Raw genomic sequence first — 13,505 nt, forward strand, 5'->3', positions numbered from 1 at the left:
ATATGTGGTAGAGAATCAGCTCATCTGGGTGCTGCATTTCAGCTTGCCTTCCCCTTCTATTACGGAGTGACAGTAGCTACTACATAGTTGAAGTTGCAGCTGAGTTTCCATTATAAAATTCATTTTGGCTCCTCTCTAAAATACACAACAAAAGTTATATTCTCTCTCAAAACTGGTAGTTTATATCTGAGGTTGAGGGGAAAATTTTATGGTAAATTTGAAGTGATTTTTTTTTTTTACATAGTGCAATCAAAAACAAAACAATGTAAAACTTTAGAGCCTACAAGTCCACTCGGTCTTACTTCTTGTTCAGCCAATTGCTAAGACAAACAAGTTTGTTTACATTTACGGGAGATAATGCTGCCCGCTTCTTATTTACAATGTCACCTCAAATTGAGAACAGGTATTCAGACTGGCACTGTTGTAGCTGGTGGTACAAGGTATTTACGTGCCAGATATGCTAAACATTCATATGCCCCTTCATGCTTTGACTTGTAGGCACTAAAGTTTTACATTGTTTTGTTTTCGAGTGCAGTTATGTAAAAAAATAAAAATTCAACATTTGTAAGTTGCACTTTCACTATAAAGAGATTGCACTATAGTACTTGTATGAGGTGAATTGAAAAATACTATTTTTAAAACCTTTTTTACACTGCAAATATTTATAATATAAATGATAATATATAGTGAGCACTGTACACATTGTATTATATTTTGTGATTGAAATCAATATACTTGAAAATGTAGAAAAACATCCAAAAATATTTAAATCGGTATTCTGTTATTAACAGTGCAATTAAAACTGTGATTAATCTTAAATATTAAAATTATTTTTTTAATCTCGCTATTAATTGCAATTATTTTTTTAATGGTTTGCGAGCCCTAATTTTTTTTTTTACCTCAAAAGTCTCACAAAGAGATTCCAAGCATGATGGGAAATTTTCTCCCCCCCCCCCGAGCCATCTGCACTTATATAGTCCCCATAGGAACATAAGAACATACTAGATGAGACCAAAGGTCCATCTAACCCAGTATCTTGTCTTCCGACAGTGGCCAATGCCAGGTGCCCCAGAGGGAATGAACAGAACAGGTAATCATCAAGTGATCCATTCCCTGTCGCCCATTCCCAGCTTCTGGCGAACAGACGCTAGGGACGCCATCCCTGCCCATCCTGGCTAATAGCTATTATCCTCCATCAACTTATCTAGTTCTTTTTTTAACCCCATTCTCCAAAGACCTCCTGAGGACTATAGAAAGGGATTCTGACTCCTGCAGACCTTATGAGATCTGCCTGGGGTGTGGGTGTATAGCTTGAGAGAGTGGGTGGCTCATGGCAGAAAGTCAAGAGAGGCATCGACCCCCTTCTTGAGGACCTACTGAGATCAGCAGAAGGGGAGAATCTTTAAAGAGGCTTAGAAGCCTCATCAACCAACCCCAAGCTTTTGGCTTATTGAGCCGCCTTCTCCCCCTCTTTGAGCATTAGGAGGATTACCAAGACCATCCCAGCCCCTCGTAAGCCATAGTAGGCTTTTTTCATCAGACACAATCCTGCCTGGGTTTTGCCAGAGCTTTGATAAGCATTCCATACCTACGTAGAGAGCTCCAATTTACTACAGATAGTGGCAGGAGAAGGGAGCAACAGGTAGGCAACTGCGAGCTGCCTAAGGCTCATGAAGATGAGAAGTCAAGGTAAGTAAGGAAGAAAGAAGGAAGGATGGTTCTTATGGTTAATGCAGACACCTGGGGTCACGAGACCTGGGTTTAATTCCCACCTCTGCCACATGTTTCCTTCATGACCATGTATAAGTCTTAGGGCCAGTTTTAAGCACTAATAAGTGTGCAGACACCTGCCATCCACATTTTATTCCGCTCCTCAATTTGACAAATAGGGAGTTGCAATTCTACACCCCTTAGGCTCTATAGGAGAGAAGCCCTGATCCTGAGGGCCCACATAGATTCATAGGAATAGGACTCCCACAGGAAGTCTGCAGTGTGAGTTTACTCTAGACTGGGCTGGGGGTTGGCTTTAAGATTGGGGGAGTACAAAGAGCCCCTTTGTGCTCTCTTCCTCAATTGGGCCTAGTGGTCCTCTGCCATGCATCTGCCCCAATGTGTTTGTTTCACTTTTAGGTATGTAAGTGATAAAGTAAATAGAGAAATACAAATCCGAGACTTTTAGACAGAAGTGGGGTTTCATTCCCTCCCTGAAATTCGGGAGCCGTTCATTGATACCCACAAGCCACTTACTGAGGAAATCCAGATCCTGGCTTTGAGACGTTAATACTGGCATAACAAATCTATATTTAAACTATTCTCTCAGTGTAAATTCATCCCGCATGAATGTCTGAGGTTCAGCATAATGTCTCCAAATATATTTTGATCAACAAACAACAGCTATTTCTGTAAACAAATCATGATATTCAGCTTGTTATTCCAACTCCATGAAGTCACTAAGTCAACATTTATTGAAGTACTAATGGTAGCGTTGCATCAAAATTTAATATGCACATTCATTCCTGGGCAGTACTGCATTAACACTTGGTTTCATCCATTACTATTTATCATTAGCTTTGTCATAAAATGAAGTTCCATCTCTCTATATTGAAAATAAAATATCCTCTGGTCACATGACCTCAAAACTCCTAGGAACACTATTTGCACAATTGGTGGAGAAGGAAACAGCCCTTAGTGAAGAGGATTTATCTACAGTTTATTGCTGTGTACTGCAATCTGTTAGATGAGTGGGGCTTTTAAAAAACTGCAGTAGTTATGTAATACATAGTAAAAAGACATTTTCCAGTAGAAACATTATAACATTTCCTTTCATTTGGGAAGACAGCTTCTACTTTGTTTTTTGAATGAAAGCAGCTAATATATTACCTGGATTTTGTAAGGAGAATCAAAAGAAAGATACAGCAGGCATGCAAAAGCAAAGCCTACAATAATTCATTATCGGCAGTCCTTGTATTTACAGAAGGATGCACTGGGAAAAGATTCATGTAGTTTCCCCCATCAACATTATGCAACGAGAGAGAGAGAGAGAGAGAGGTTATATTAAATGACATATCTACTGATATTTTAGGGTTAAGTTGCTCAATTTATCAAGGCCATCTGGTGCTGTTTATGGTGGTCTTTTTGCATTGTATATCTCAAGTTTTTCTTGTTGGAGAAGTGCTTCACACTAGCTGAGAGTATCAGGTCTTTTTGCTGTTAATGCTATGCACGGGAGAATGGAGAGCTGATAATATGCACATTCCATCTACGATGGAATGCAGAACCCACTAAGTGCAGTGGAACAGTCACTAGTGCAGGATGGTAAGAATGGTCTTATGTCTAAAGGATTGGACGGTGTGTCAGGAAATATGGGTTCCCTTCCCGGCTTTGTTATGTACTTCCTGCATACTTAGAGCTAGTTACTTAACCCCCGTGCCTCACTTTTACCATCTGTTAAATGGGGATAGATACTTCCCTACTTCACAGAGGTGCTGTGAGACTTAATTAATTAATGGGTTAAAATTCACTATTGTGCAGATGGCCAATAAAAGGCCTATGCAACACTGAAGTCCCCCTTAAGCCCTCAAAGCGTAAGTAGAACTTGAGTGGAGTGTAGCCTTGTGTTAGGTCCTCTTTGCATAAAGTCTGTTTACACTTCAATGTTTGTAAAGCCCCTTGAGAGCTTCAGAATGCAATATATTCATATTATTATTATTATTAATCTGAAAGATACATCTTGTTAGAAATGCTGTTTTGTGTTCCTAAGATGGTAAATTTGCAGGATCACAGTACTCTTTATTAAACAATGCAAAACATTTTATAGCAAGAGGTCTTAGAAGCATGCCTGTTCGTAAAGAATACAAATGAGACAAAGAAATGGTATTCACTGGCGCGAGTCTGTCAAAGTACAACACGACCACACTGATTTAATTGAACCCACAATATGATTATTTTGCAGCCTCAGTGATGATCGTGATGAGGTGTTGTTTTTTGGCCTACTCAACTGCCATTATTACCCATAAAAACAGAAAATTAATACTTTAAAATGATCATTAATTTAAAGATATATATGGATGCCCGCTTTGGCAATCAGCCAAAACATGACATTATCCCTTGATGAATAAGACTGAAGCAAAAGTTCAGAGGTTTTTGAGATGCTGCCAAAATTGTTTTTGCACTTGATTGCTGGAAATAATCTACTATGAATGTCTATGCAATTGCAAGAAATTCATTTGCAGTGTGATTGTCATGCATACCTTGTCAATTCCTCTGTATAGAAGACCAGTCTAACTTCTTTCATTTTTTTAATTTCTACTAGTGAGACTTCCATAGATAGCTCGACACAGTTTTGCAATAAGTCACACTTCCTGTTTAGAAAAGAAAAGAAAAAAGAACAACATTTGAATATCCCTGGGAGGAAAAAGGCTGAAAAACATTGATGGAATTGTTAAATACAGATTTTTCAGTAATGGTTTCCGCATGTGTGAAATTTGTTCCAGCACAAGATCAATGCATCACTTAAATCCCATTTTGAAGACTTTAAGGGGGAAAAATGATGCATAGGCCTTGGGCTGGCCCTCCACACAGGCAGGTATTTTCCCCTCAGTGAAGCACTGTGATTTGAATTTTCTAAAACTATTGAATTTAGCTGCTATAAACCCCAAAAGACTAAAAAAAGAAATCTCAAGTCTCTGGTACTTTTGCAGCTAAAAAGTGTTTTTTAAATCCCAACCAGAGAAAAATGTGACATCCTGTCCTCCCTGTTATCAGCATGGATAACTTGTTTTTAATCCTTAAAAAACAAACGTTCAGTACACACTGGAATACACAAAATAACAAATAAAAGGAACTGCAGTAATGTTAATCAACCAATCAAGAGAATTCAATGCAGCCTCTATAAATGATTCATTATATATGTACTGTTCAGCAACATGTCATCATATTCTTAGTAGTTTGTGATATTGTTATTTGTGGATGACACTTCTGAATAGGCTTTAATTATATCTACCTATATAAATCACTAATTATATACGTAAGTACACACACGCTGCATGTTGAAAAGTGAAATGTTTTTATTCTCTTGCATTTGGTGTGACCCTGCAACTCTCCAGCAGCAATGTAAAATAAAGCTCCGAGTACAATTACTCTGGGTCATCCCAAAGAAGAGAATGTACTATTCCATTCTTCCTCTTTTCATCGTGTTGTATTCCATACATACCCATGTTATATGTTCCAATGTTCACTTCAGTTAACTCTGCTGTTCCCTTTTCTGAAGATCATTTTTTTCAGGTTTTTTTTCAACTTCCCCCTGCCCCCAGTAATGCTACTTAGTGTGCCCACAATTACACACCCAACTCTATTTGGAAGATTGAATATACAGTTCCTGCAAATGGGAGACATCTCTTTCTCTTTATCTAGGCACTCATATGGCCGTCATCAGATAGCATGGCAAAGCAGGAACTGAACCCAAGTCACTTGAATCCCACCTCAGTACCCTATCCACTAGACACTTCCAAGCAGGTGTCTACAGTATGATCCTCTAATTGCTCTTTATAGATGTCAATTTTCTAACGCCCTGTCTACACTATAGTAACATTACATTGAAACTAGAGACCTACAAGAATCTACAGATTTGTAAATTAATTTATTATTTTCATCCCTGTCAAACCAAGAAACTGTGATAGCCCTGTATTAGTGCTAGTCATGTGTGTATTAGTCATGTTAGTCCAAACTAACATGACATAATTACACACACCTGCTGCTTTCTTCAAATTCACTCCAAATTCTTTCTGTGTAATCTAAAATCAGGTGACTGAGATGACCCAGGTACTAAACACTTTGAGACAAATGCAGACGTTCTGTAAGTAGGCACATCTCCATTTAAATCCATGGCATTGCACCAGGTCTGACTTTGGACCATGATTGTTTCATTCAGATGAACATATTTTGATGTGTATATCAGATAACCATGTTGTTATTTTATAATTGTATTTAATGCTAGAGTGGTGTAAGGTAATTTACAGGGAGCAAAGAGATGTGGTGAAATCCTGGTTCCATGGAAGTAAATTGCAAAACTCATAATGATTTCAATAGGGCCAAAATTTCATCCATGTTTCCTGCCCTTAGGAGCTGCATCCTGTATCCTAAGGCAAATGGAATACAACTGACTCTTCTTGGAAAGTCCTTTATCATTAGATTTTCAGCCCGGATATCCCTTTTGTACACTTCTATCACTGGGAACTGCCTTGAGACACCTAGAGAAATAGCATGACAAGGTTTCCACCATACTTGTTTGTTTAGGGTTCCTCTCTTACTCCTCCACATTTACATCTTTTCAGAAGAGAGGAACATGGTAATTTTACCTTTATCAGAGCATAAACATCTGTTGTAAAAGTGCCAAATCTTTTTCAAAACCATTTTGGCCAATTTTACATCATGTTGTCATATGCTTTGTTAGAAGATATGGTTTCATATCCATATCATATCCATATCAAACCCCTCATTCCTCATCTCAGTTTCTGCAAAGATATCAGCCATGTTATGGTTTTTTAAGCTTTTTTTCAACCTTCCAAACTCTTTATTCCAGTTTTGCTTCACCTGTTTCATTATTGCTCTTTCCATTCCATGAGTTATCTTGGTAGATCTCCTACTTCTTTCCTTTGATTGCCCTCTTTTATTGTTAAAAAGAAAAGGAGGACTTGTGGCACCTTAGAGACTAACAAATTTATTTGAGCATATGCTTTCGTGAGCTACAGCTGTTGTATCTGTAGTCCTCTTAGGTACTTGAACCTATTGACATATTCTTCTCATAGGCTTGCCATCTTAATAGCAAAATGTTAGTTTGCTTCTCTGGTAAGATCAGCTCCTCCCCCTCGTTGCTTCTGCCGACATGATACTCTGCTTCCTATTTAAACATTTAACATGCTGTAAAATGTGCCAATGTCTCTGTTTGCCAACAGTGGGGTGTATATAATTTGTGTGATTTTTAAAATAGGATAGAATGGTCTCCAAAACTGAAGTGGGAATCACCTGGATCAGTCTTAGTCAACCATGTGCACATAGAGAATCCACAGGCTGATACCCTGAAGTAACACGGGGTTGAGATATCACTGATAAAGAAACGCTTCCATATTAACTACACTAAATAAGTACAGAGAGGGTACATGTTGGTGTAGTTTCCCGTAAAGATATCATAGGCATGGGTTTGGGATTACCACGTTATTAAAGTAGGGGATAACAGTACAAACACATGAGAGTAAATTTACTCAAATGTGTAAGTATTCTCATGATCAGGCCTTTAATTTCTCTTTCAAAATTTTAGGCATAAAATCAAAAACTAAAAACCAAAAATCCACTCCTTACTTTTACATTCCTAGTAGTATAATAGAGATTGCCAGATATTTTTGTTGAAAGCATCAGAATGTTTGTAACAATAAACACAGGATTCATTCTTTTGTTTCCTGATTTAGGAAAGCATGTGCTTAAGTCCCATTGAACTCAACATAAATGTGTGCTTTAAACACATGCTTAAGTGCCTTCCTGAACTGGGGCCTTGGTGAACATCAAAATTTATTGTTTCTCAAGGTAAACGAATCTTATTGTTCAAGAAATATTACCTTCTTTAATAGGCATTATGTGAACAATGTGGAAAAAACAGGATGCTGTACTAGGCAAACAGCAATGGCGTATCAACTACAGTATCTGAGACATGAAAGTGACACATACTGAGACTAGATAAAAACAAAAGAAACATAGAGACAAGCCAGACAGCTAAACAATTTGCTCAAGGAAAAAATCTCAATAATTAATACACAGTATGCAGACCAAACATTTAACACAATAACTTATTCTGTTTATTTAATATCTTCACATTGTGATATTGAAGAGAGTCCAGATTTAATTTTTAGCCAAAGCCCCACAGTTGGTGGCTGTTCACTAATCCAATGTACCAAAAATTGCTAAACTTCAGCTTTAGGATTAATGGCTGAGAGTGGAAATCAATGTGGAATTTTAATTTAAATGGAGTAAATAAATTTGGAGGCAAAAAGGTTTGAGCAACCAGAAGATGAAAGAAACCTTCTTATCATTCAGAGTCTAAATTCTGCAAGCTTTTTGCTTTTCCACTCCATGCAATCTTATGAATTTCCTGGATTTTTATTTGTGTTTGTTCCATTCTTAAAGCCATATCTCAGAAGTATCTGGGCCAATTTATCAGTATTAAAAGAGGCATTTTTAAAATGAATATTTAAAAAGAAGAGCGTATTCATATCCTTTCAGTATCTACCACAGAGAGAGAGAGAGAGAGAGAGTGTGAGATGTTAGTAAGTTAAATTGATAAATGTTTTCTCTCTCATAGGTACTATATGCAATTCTGACTAGCACAGTTCAGGTGTCCCTGCTGTAGGAAAGGGTCTCAGGTATATACCTTGCAGGGCTTACATTTTTCCTATTTTCCCAGCTTTGTAGAGAATACAGCACTTTCTAAGGCACCAATTCTGCAAAGACTTATGCACATGCTTACTACATGTACTGAAAATAGTCCCACTGAGACTTTGCACAGTCTGTAAACTATGCATTTACCTTTTGTAATGGGCAAAGATTTTAAATGGCCTCCCTGTAGGTAGAAAATATGGACAAGGGGAGAGGGAAAATATAATATATGCTAAATAGGTATCACCTGGCATTGCACACTGCAGCCCTGATGGTAGCCGTTTTTCACTTCCATAGCCAGCATGGTAAAAATTGTTTTAAAAATAAAAAATGACTAGATTCTACAAAGCAAACTGGAACTGAATGCCCATTCCCAGAACGGGAACGTGGTAAAGTCTAGCTCAAGTGTATAGTGTCAGAGGACATTTGTGCTCTTTGTAGTGTATGATGACTTAAAAGAAAAGTCTGTTGCTTTCTTTGGACCTGAAAAAAAGTCTATTTGAGAAGCATAGTGTTTCATAAAAAAAAAGAAAAAGAAGAGAGAGTTATGTGTTGTTTCTGGGGCCAAGGCCATGCTCGGACAAGGAAATCTGCTTCAAGTGAAAACGCATGTTCTAACTGCATCAGAACCAGCTCCTCCATGATAGCTCAGCACATAGAAGTCAGTTTTACACTCTGTGACAGCAGTGTAATGCAGAATGCCAGTTCGATTGTATGTCTATCCCACAACGCGCAATGAGGCAGTGTACCAACGCTTCATGGTTTTGTGGCCACAGAAATGGTCACTGTGTGGAGAGAAAAGAGTCTGAAAAGAGAAACTATGATTTTCTAATTGATGCAAAAACAACAACCCCCCCACTACTGTTTCCATGTGGCTCTTTGAACAGCAGCATGTAACTGTTTTATAAGGGTTTCCCACCGACACAAGTATTTTTTAACTTATACAGTGTTCCTCAACTGACCCTTAAAAGGCAGAACCCTTCTGTTCCACTTTTACGTTCGTTATTTTTCCTTTCCAGTGCAGAACGTTGATGTTTAAAGTGAACCATAAATGTACCCCAGTGCTGATTTTCACAGCCTTAACCCATTCTCCTGCCCCCCATCTACTAGGTTGGTGGGATTTTTTTTCTTGTGGATTTTTGATATTTTTGTTCTCCAACATTCCAAGTGTCTTACCTATTCTACCTGATGTGCTGGTTTAAACGTTGTGCTGATGATAGTCCAGAGAAAATCTTCTGAGCCATCTCCTTCATTGGAAAATCTTGAGATCTATAACCACCAGCAAATACTTATAAAGAATTAAAAAGTATTTGGTGTTAGTGGTTTCATTGCCAGGAAATGTTTCCCTCCGGAAGTTTATTCAGAATGATAACCTGGTTTATGCTAATCTGCTTTAAAGTTCAGTGTGTCATAGGAATATTTCACATATAATCAGGCTCCTGTAGACAGTCACAGAATCATAGAAAAGGACTAGTTTCATATCCCTATTGTAATTAGATATTTTAAAAATAATTTCCCCCATTTACAAAGCTACCTGTAAGCTGTTAACAGTATCCACATGAAAGGAGCACAACACTTATTCTCTCATTTGCATCTGGTATATAAACATTTGTGGGATGAGACATTTAGACAAAGTCCTAAACACTATGGGCATTTAAGATCCCATGGTACTTTTTGAAAGAGATGGGGCCCACAGAACTGGGCCTTATATTTAGGACAGAGAATCTCATTGCCATAGGATAGTGGTCATTACTGCATTAGATACCATTTTCTCTATCATGCTTGCTGGGTCTTTTTGCTCTGTCCTAACTATGAGCAAAATGTGATGAATGGTTCCTGGAACAATCATGAAACAGTAACTTCTACTTATTGGGAATGTGGTTAAGACTTAATACTCTGCTCATTTATGGTTTGTTATATTGCTAGATGATGGCTTAATAACAAAGGAAAAAATGACCACCAAAAAGGTGACTCAATGCATGTCTTCCAAATGACTAACAAGTAACACACTAACTACATGCTAGTTTTCGTTAATATAACAAGAAAAAAAGGAAATTATGTAATTCATGCACATTTTTATTCAGACCTATTAATTTCATGAAAACAAAGCAAAAGGAAAGGCACTTCCGATAGCAAAAGAACATTTACCACTTTCTCTATTTAAAGTTCATTATACTGGGTGGGATTTTCAAAAGTTTTAACTCTACTCCCATTGAAGCCAATGGGAATTCACCCCAATGACTTCAACCACAACAGTGTGAGGCTGGTGCTCAGACCAGGTGCTTTTGAAAATCCCATCCAGTATCTATACTCTTAGATTTCCTTTCTGGTATGCGGTCATCTCAATTTACAACACAAAAATGGTTCCACACAAAAGATCCTCAAAATAAATGCAAACTCTGAAAAAGTGGGGTTTGGTCTGATGTAACATGGGAGAAGTTGAAGCAAAGTCATATGCATGCCACCATGGCAAAATTTAGTAAGTTACTACAGAAAACTGAGATAAATTAATACAGCTTTAAGCAATATTAAACTTGTTATCAGCAAAAATCCACTCCTTGGGGTGGCAAACTACAAATGTAGACGCATAAAGGGATCATTTGCAAATGGCTGAGATGTGTGGGCTTAATCTCAGGATGCAAGGTACTTGGCAAAATGTGCTGTACATTTCTGTCTTCTAAAGTACCTTATTACAAATTCTGCACTATGAACTGTGCTGCAGGGCTCCACATCTCCCCTGCACCATGGTATCAGCAGGACTTTTTTGTTCTGAATTGGTTTTATCTTTTCAGTAAGCCAGCCCATGGCCGGTTACTACAGACATTTTTTCTCTCATGGTGAGCCTGAATTTTCACAGCTTAGTTTTATAATACTTTGTGGATGACGTTAACACTTCCTGAAAATTTTTACTATAAAGACCAGCAAGTGGCCATAGCTACTAAAACAATGCCCAAGATGAATCATTTCTCTGTAACAGTACTATAACTACAGGCAACACCATGAAAACAATGGTAATTCTATTCGGTAGGATTATCCCTCAGATCCACATGCAGAGGGTCGCTTCACATACAAGTCTTCTTCATCCTAGATGGATAAGGAAATGGCAGGGAGCAGCCCCATCCTCTTCTACTTCAGACCTTGCAGAGCATGCTGGGGGGAGATGGCAGAAACTGTGTGGACCAAGGGGGGTTGGAAGGCTGTACATTGCTTCTCCTGTCCCCTTCCCCAGGACCCACAGAAATTCTGAGAAACTGATAATTAATCCTGGACCTCAATTGTTTTTTTCCTGTGAATTCATTTCTCCCTGCCCACCCATCCCCAGAGGAAGCTGGAGCCACACTGCCAGGGTTGGGGGGATGAGGACTACAGCAACTGTGGAGGCATATGGCCTCTGAGCAATGGCAGTAGCCTACTGCGGATGTCCCCAAATCATTCCACACAGACCATGTCACAAAGGAGGGAACGCCTCCCATCTCAGACAGAATCTCTTTCAAATATATTCAGAATGGTACAGTTGTTCTCTATAGATATAAAGGAGGGATCTGGTGGAGGTAAACTTTCTAAGTAGAGTGTGTGGATTTAACTACATGACTTCCTAGGAAATTAAGCAAAAAGAAAAGGAGTACTTGTGGCACCTTAGAGACTAACAAATTTATTTGAGCATAAGCTTTCGTGAGCTACAGCTCACTTCATCGGATTAAGGAGTAACTTGCATAATGCTTTGAAAAGTTACACTATAGTGTCATAACTGTACCAATTTCATACACTACTTACTGAGCAAGTAATTGTTACCTCCAAAGCTGCATGGCCTTTTGCAGCTATATAGATAGTGTCACGTAGTAAATTAGCAAGTTGTAGCCATCCTCTATGGGCCAGATCCTTAGCTGATGTAAATCAGCATAGGTCCATTGACATGAATAGAGCTACACTGATTGAAACCAACTGAGAATCTGGCCCTAAGTGTTTTGTATAATAAATAAAATACCACCATCACCACCACCACCACCTAGCTCTCACACAGTGCTTTTAATCTTTAGATCTCGAAGTGCTTTTACAATGGAGGTCACTATACCTATTTCTACGGATGGGGAAACTGAGACTCTGGGAGGGAAGAGACTTGCTCAAGGTCACCCAGCAGGTCAGTGTGGAATTGAACCAATCTAATAATCTCTTAATTGCAAAAAACTCCCCAAACCCTGTACATGTCACAAATCACTATGGCATGCTGTAGCAGTGTAAGTGCATGCAAAACACAGCTACTATAAATAGCCCCAATGAATATAGTTCAGCTAACTAGGTATTTTCAATCTCTCTCTTTCTGATTTACAGTCTTTACAAATGCTGGCTATTGTTACTCATCAATATCTAGTACTAGAATACTCACTGTATTATACATTTCCATGAAAAAGGCTTTGGAAACAAAAATAGAACATAACAGTATTTAGTGTGGGTTGTGAGACTAACTTTAAAAACTGCTAATATAATTGCAAACATGTCTCCTTTTAGAATTTTAATTCTATGCAGATGTAACAGTACTTCCACAATTACACAACAAGCAATACCTCCTGATTACTATTTGTAATGGGAGCATACTGGAAGGCTCTCTCCAGACTGGGGTCAAAACCAGGCTAATTCCACGTATGTTTGGGCCCTGTTGTTAACAGAAAATGAGCACTGTTTCTGTAACCAGTGGGAACAATTTGTTTTTCCTGAGACCTATGCTAACTCCTGCAGTTATTCCTGCATGGAAACTACAGCATAGTACTATATTCATGGTGTTAACTGTACTTACACAAATGCTAGTCAGGGAAACTGAGCTAGATACTAGAAAGAAAGAAAGGACATATGAGTTAGTGAGTTCATCTAGGATTTTGTTCCCATTATTTTGAGTTAGCAGTTGTACCCCACAATACTGTAACCAAATATTATTCTAGAATTTCTTCTTCTTCTTCTTTTTTTAGAGAGGGAGATATATGGATCTTTTTGAGTTAAACCCAGTTTCTGGAATGTACTGAACAAATATTTTACGAAAGGGAAAAAAGTTTACGTTGGAGTAATGTTACCGTTGAATGATTTGTAGT

At 38.1% G+C, this 13,505-nt stretch overlaps 1 protein-coding gene across 1 annotated transcript in view; it reads right to left on the minus strand.

The window, feature by feature from the left end:
* Window positions 1–4,311: 4,311 nt before the first annotated feature.
* Window positions 4,312–13,505, minus strand: part of LOC311521392 (uncharacterized protein) — a 351,557-nt gene continuing 342,363 nt past the window's right edge. Inside the window, exon 6 of the mRNA XM_084629708.1 lies at window positions 4,312–4,361. The gene's annotated coding sequence lies outside the window, so the exon portion shown is untranslated. The remainder of the gene's footprint in view (window positions 4,362–13,505) is intronic.

This window comes from Lepidochelys olivacea (genome assembly GCF_965140295.1).
Source record: "Lepidochelys olivacea isolate rLepOli2 genome assembly, chromosome: 1".
In the NCBI taxonomy this organism is placed as follows: domain Eukaryota; kingdom Metazoa; phylum Chordata; order Testudines; family Cheloniidae; genus Lepidochelys; species Lepidochelys olivacea.